Below are 6,590 nucleotides of genomic sequence, written 5' to 3'. Positions count from 1 at the left end.
GGGGCCTCGGACGGCGGCTGCCGGCGGGGGGGCGGCCCGGCCCGACCCGACCCGCCTCGCCTCGCACAGCGGCTCCTCCCGCTGCCCTGCCCTCTCTGCCGGCCCCCGACCGCTGCCGCCACAGCCTCCCGGTTCTCCCCGCCGCGACTTCGCCGGCGCCTCCGCCTCCTCCCGCTCCGTCCCCTCCTCAGCCCCTCCCGTGCCCCGGGCAGCCCTGCCCGCCACCGGCTGCTCCTGGTGGCCGGAGGCCGCTGGCGAGGGGAGCGGACGGGAGCCGCGCACCTCCGGGCGCGGGGGGTGAGTGGTGGCGGGGCCTCCCCCGAGCCGGCGGGACCGGGGGGCCGAGGGGCGGCGTGCGGGGCAGCGGCCGCGGCCGGACCCGCGGGGGTTAATGCGCGGGGTCGGGCCCGGGCGGAGACTGCGGCCGCAGCAAGTGTCCGCACCGCCGCGGGCGCCGCTCGGGAGGAGAAGGCTCAACTTTGAAGCAAGTGCATCCCCGCAGGCAGCCAGCCCCGAGCTCGGCGTTGGTACCCAGCCGCCGCCTCCGAGGGCATGCCTCCCCCTCGACCCGGCAGCTTCTTAGGGGATGGGAGGGGGCGCGTGTGCTCCTTTTCCTAAGTTAATGCTCACACAAGTGATCAAACCGCTGATGAATTTCAGATGAAATGATTGTTCTGAAATGTGGGTGGTGATTATGCAAAGCCACAGTGTGCAGCCTTGTAGAGCCAAGTGGGTACTGGGTCTAAAAAGTTACATTTGTAAAGTTTTTTTGGCTCAAAGCCTTTGCAAAGTTTATTTTGAATATCTTTTCCTTGCAGAACTAATGCAACTGTTCAGCTCTCCCCTGGGAATGGTGTAAAGTAAATATAGGAGTTCCTGAAAAATAACAGTGAGTACATTTCAAATCAGCAACGTTTTGTTTTTAACTTTATAAGAATATCTCTTAACCTGCCAAGGCTCTAAATGTGTAGCAAACACAGAGAGAATGCCAATGATAATAACAGTGCAGGAAATGTACCGTGTGTTAATTGCTTTAGTATAAACATGGTTGTCTATGAGCTGTGTTTCATGATACTGCAGTTTTGGTGCAATTTCAGCCAGGGATATTTTGAAGTGTATTCATTAGCAAATAGGTTTTCTTTTGCTTTTATCCCTTAGCTGCCTGTTTGCCCTTGGTTAAAATATTTGTCTTTTGGGAAGAGAGGGAAACTGAGTAAGAACTGTACTGAGTCCTGTATCTATGACTGGGGATGTTGTTTCCTCCTCTTTCCCCTTGTCTGTTTCTCCTCCTTTCCCCCAAATGCACGCACACATGCATGCCATCTCATCCTCAGTTATATAATCTTGTAGACATTTATGGATCATTCATTGTTCGCATTAGTCCCATTCTTTCCATGTCATTCCTGCTTGATTGAGTGGCTTAGGCAGAATATTACAGAGGAAAGAAAATACATTGAAATTTACATAAAGTTCTTCCAGTTTGAGCTGCAAGTTTTCTTTCTTTGAAGGTTTTCTTTCCTTGATTCCCACTTTTTTTTTCTTTCTTTTTTTTTTTTTCTTTTTCTTTTTTTAGCTGTCTAAGTAGGTGGTAGGGATCTAATCTGATGACCGGTAACTAGATAAGGAGGAGGAACAGCAGCGGTGACAGCTTGCTGGTAAAAGTCCCTCTTGTGTACTGTTAGCAAAATATCCATTAACGCACGTCATAAAGCTGTTAAAAGTACTGCAGCAGCTTTTAAAACTCACTAGTGAGAGAAAAGAAAGATTAGTATGGTTAAAACAGGAACATGATGTGAAATGGGTATTAGTAAAAGATACTGTCAGTGCAGTCTGTGGATCTGGGTGCGTGAATTGACTCGTCTAGAGGCAAACCTGAATCACAATTTATTCATACTGGAAAGGTTGCACAGGGGTAGATGACTTTCTTTCTCTCTCTTTGTAATCTCTTTAAAACTCACTGTGCACTGCAATACACCTGCCTTCTCTGTGGTTTGCAACTTTGCTTTGAGTATCGTTGTCTGAGGATTTGTTCTAATGAACAATTTGCTGATGGGTGGGGGGGGGTAGAGGAAAGAAAACTGGTTTATATACTTACCATTTTGATATTTTTCCTTATATTCTCCATATGCCAGGAAAAAATTACTAGGTGAAGAGTTCAGACAGATTTTGCTCAGGGGAGAGGAAAAACTCTTACCTGCTTACTTTGTAGCAGTCTTAGTACCCAAAAGTATCTGCAGTTCTGCAGTTGTCATTATATAACCTGACCATTGGCGCTCTTAAAAGCAAGTACTCTGTTTTCTTGCTGTTTGGGTGCAACATACTGTGTTATCCTACAAAGTTATTTTTTAATGCCCTTTTACCCTGGTTCTCACGAAACGCAGCTTATTCTGGTATGTAAAAGTGTAACTGTTGCTGAAACACAGCTTGTGTGCATTGAGCTTCCTGACAGCAATGCTGCGAGGTAGCGAATTACAGATCAAGAGTAACGTGGCGCTCCACCCTTCCTTCCGCTCTTTGTTTTTGTCCACCTAGTAGAAGTCTCTTTGATTTTAAGGTTTGGCTCGTAGACATAGGTTCTCACAATGTCCAGCCTACAAAGTGGTGTTGGAATATGATCTCGTGTTTTCCATGTTGATACAGAGGAAGCAGAGCTCCCATGCTCACACATAAGACTTGTTGCTTTCTTCTTTTGCTATTCTAGATAGCTTCAGTGTGTGATGGAGTGAGTGGCTAATGCCTATAGATTTTTAAGTGTTACTAGGAAAAGGTTTCCCCAGGTCTCTGCTGGTGCACCTGCACACTAACATGCAGTGTTCTCCTATTCCAATAATAAGCTTTTGTTGTTATTGTTTTATTTTGATATATTGCCAGCCACAGTGTTTCTAATTCTGTGATTGTCAAATAAAGATTTGCTTGGGACTTAAATGAGGCCATGAAGTACAGTTTTCCTCTCGAGCTGAGATTTTGCTGTCACTTGATAGTCGGTTTCCTTGAAATAAACAATCTCTTTAAAATTTACGAGCTCTCTTTGTCATGCTGTGCTGTGAATGTTCAGCATGTCCTTGGATTAAAAGAACTCTCCACGTTTGTAGAAGGTGATGGGATTTTGGGAACCCTGGGAGCTAGGAAACATCATGTACCCTTGAATCAAGCAAAAGTACTGTTGTCTCTTCTGGTCTATTTTTCTGCACAGTTGTACCTGGGCCTCATAGACTTTCTCCTCTGCTGTGTCTCTACACTGTCTGGAATGTACAGTTTGAGTGAGAATGGGTTGGTCAGATTTGACTCCCCATTCAGTCATCATTCTATTCAGAAGGAGATTTCAAAAAAAAAGAAAAAGCCTTTACAGTTATGTTGTCTTTGTTGTTGTTTGAACACTTGAATCTACAAATGGCTTTGTAACAGGTATCAAACCACTGTTCAGCAAGCTATGTGCTGTATCTTTAAAAGGTTTCCCTGCTTTGAGTGAGGTTTTCTTTTTAAAGTTTCTTGTATTCGTGGCAAGAGGAATGTGCCAAGTACACGTTGTTAAACTTGTGTCAATTTAACAGAGCAACTGTTTAAGGGATTTAGAATAATTTTTCTTCTACTCAAGTCAGTCACTTTTTTTTTCTTTTCTTTTTCCTCCTCTCTCTTCAAATATAGCAGTGGAAAAGGAAAGAGAAACTAAAAGCAATTGGCAGAAGTCGGAATGTTGGCAAGCATTTGATAGTACTGATCTAAGAGGTGATAATATATATGTGACACTTAAATAAACTTCATGAATATGGTTTTAGAGAGACTAATGGAAGAAGAGTCACAAACTTGCAGAGCTGTCTTTTGCTCAGCATTTTTGCATCAAGCTGTTTGCAAGAATTTGTTTCTGTGGTGTGATCTTTCATTATTGCAAGTGTGAGACACAAAAGAGAGATTGAAGGTAATGTCATAACCTTCCTGCTAGCTTTCTCTGTTTTCTGATCACTGTTAACATAGAAGAGGAATATTAATGAGAAGTCTATGCTCCAGGGGATAGCTAGCATGCTTCCTCTTCTCTTCATTTCACATCTGACAGAGGAAAACTTCTGTGTTCTGGGCCTGCACTTAGTGGCTGGTGCCACACGTGTGGTGCCCATCAGTAAGTAAGGTACTGATTTCTCAGGCTGCTGAGCAGATGGCTTTGTAAAGCACATGCCTGCACTCAAGAGCAAGGTGAACAGGGATTCACGTGGTGCTTGTTTGCAAACCCTTGGAAGTGCATTGATTTATTTTCCCTAACGGCAGGTTTCCAGTGTATTTGATTTGTCCGCAGCAGGCTTGTTGTCAATGGCTGCCAGGAGAGGAAAGTTAATTGTGAGAAGTTAGGGGACAAGGTGTTTTTTTGTTCTGCAATAAATCACACTGCAATGAAGACTTGTAGATACTGCTGGTAGGGATCTCCTATAGAAAAGTGTTTTAGTTTATGTATAAATGAACTCACTTTGGTGCATTTCTAGGGAGTAGGCTATGGAATTCTTTAGAAAGCTGAGTATACTACCTGGAGGTGTTACACAAATATGATAAAGGACCTGTTCTTACCACCTTTGGGGACCTAAGTCTTCTTAGTACTGTTTCTGCTGTGTTCCATTTACAGTCAAATAGCACTGCAAAACTCCACAGAAGCTAGCACTAGCAGAAGGGAGGCAGTGGGAGCTACAACTCTATGCTTAGGGGAAAGACTTCCCTTTTCAGATGGAATTAAGTTGATTTAAAATCTTTGTGAAACATCATCTTGAGTCAAGAGGCTGGGGATGGCGGGGGGAGGTGTAACAGGGTGGAAAACAGGAAAACAAATTATTCCCAAATAGGTTTATTACAAAACTATATCTGTGTCTGTGTGGCTGTGTGTCTTTTCTCTTTTGCTTCTGCTTTCCTTCTGATTTTTATTTCTTTGAGTTAAACTTTCCTTGTAACTTCTTCCTCCATGTTTGCTACTTCTACTTTGGTACCTTATTCTTTGGTATCTATCTATCTATCTATCTATCTATCTATCTATCTATCTATCTATCTATTTATCTCTATCTCAACGCTCATGATTTCAGGGTCTTTGCCCAGTCCTTAAGTTCTTTATCCTGGGAACCTTTAGGTTATTATTCACATAAATAATCATGTTTAAGATTTCCAAAAAAAGCTGTGGCCTGAAGTGTATATCATCTCCTATATTCTTAAAATCTCTAGCTCCAAGGCTTTATTGTACATACCTAATTTGTGGCTGGCATAGGGAATGTAAATCTGTCTCTGAAATCTGTCATCTGTCTATGACATCTCTGTGTCATCAGAGATGGTATAATTTCTTTATCAGCTACATGGATGCACACAAAATAACCTGGCTCTTTTTTTTGTTGAGCTTGCTTCAACTGAAAGGGAGGACAGGTCACTGCTTCTAGGAGAACTTCAGATTCTGGAGATGTGATGGCATTAAACTCTCATTCTTTAATACAGCAGAGGAAGATTATCTAATTTGCCAGAGCTTTTTTGGAAATCCGAGTGTGCATGAGCCTGGACAAAATTCTCCCTGTGAACCTTACTTTTCTTAATGAAAATGTATGAAGTTGACAACCCATATCAAATACATCCAACATTTTGAAGTTATTCAAGAGGAGGGATAAGCAGAGTTTGACAACAGGCTCAAATAATGCTGTCAGCACTTCAACCTACCTCCTTCAGCTGAGATTTTTATGTGTGTTGTCTGAGATTAGACAACTGGTGCTATTCAGGGGTGGTTTACTTCTAGCTCATTGTCAGCCTCATGGTAAAAACGGGAAGAGTCAGGTCTCCTGATGTAGTCTGTTGGAAACTTCCATACAATTCAGTATGTAGTTGTCCTTTCCTGTGACCATGCATATGCTGTAAGTACTTTGTGCATTTGTTTGTGGACTTGAAACCCATCTGGAATCCTGATGGTGACTTGATTTTTGTTTAGATTTGTTTTAACTAACTATTCATATACTCTCAGTACATGCATATATTCTGCTACTTGAATCTGTAGCTGAAGTGAAACTATTGCTTGCCCATTTTTCATTCTCTTCAGCCAATATACATTTATCACATAGTCCAGCAGAAGTTTGAGGGATACATGGGTTTTGGCAAAGATATTTCATGTGAGCAGTTCAGGCTTTCTGACTGGCTAGACTGGCAATTTGCAGTATTCTTCATTGAATCTTGTTGATGGCAACATAGCAGGGGTTACTCTTTAAATTCCTGCTTCATATTTTAGGACAGGCAGTAATCCACTGAGGTTGGGTGATGAGGAATTTATAACTATTCATATAATATCCTCTGGCCAAACAATAAATTTTGATTTGCACATTTTTTCTCTAGTAATGAGAAGAGAAAAATGTCTATGACACAGGTTGATATAATACAATTTTTTCTCTTGGTGCCAGTGAATGTACTTGTTACATACCGGTGCAGTCTTTTCCATCACTTTGCTTTCTCGTACAATTGCCACATTAATTTTCATAGCAGCAGTTGTGGCTTCAGCTGGAAATTGAAACCTAATAAATGTTGGCTCGGCACATGGACTTTTGGACAAACTTTTTCAGTAGCACTGAGCCAAACCAAGTGAAAAGAAA

General features: G+C 42.6%; 1 protein-coding gene across 1 annotated transcript in view; it reads left to right on the top strand.

Annotated features, from left to right (window-relative positions):
- The first annotated feature begins 818 nt into the window (after positions 1-818).
- Positions 819-6,590, top strand: part of ELMO1 (engulfment and cell motility 1) — a 302,032-nt gene continuing 296,260 nt past the window's right edge. Inside the window, exon 1 of the mRNA XM_066556588.1 lies at positions 819-889. The gene's annotated coding sequence lies outside the window, so the exon portion shown is untranslated. The remainder of the gene's footprint in view (positions 890-6,590) is intronic.

The sequence above is a fragment of the Molothrus aeneus genome, chromosome 1, assembly GCF_037042795.1.
Source record: "Molothrus aeneus isolate 106 chromosome 1, BPBGC_Maene_1.0, whole genome shotgun sequence".
In the NCBI taxonomy this organism is placed as follows: domain Eukaryota; kingdom Metazoa; phylum Chordata; class Aves; order Passeriformes; family Icteridae; genus Molothrus; species Molothrus aeneus.
The sequence above is the reverse complement of the archived record's forward strand: the minus strand, read 5'-3'. Positions and strand labels throughout refer to the sequence as shown.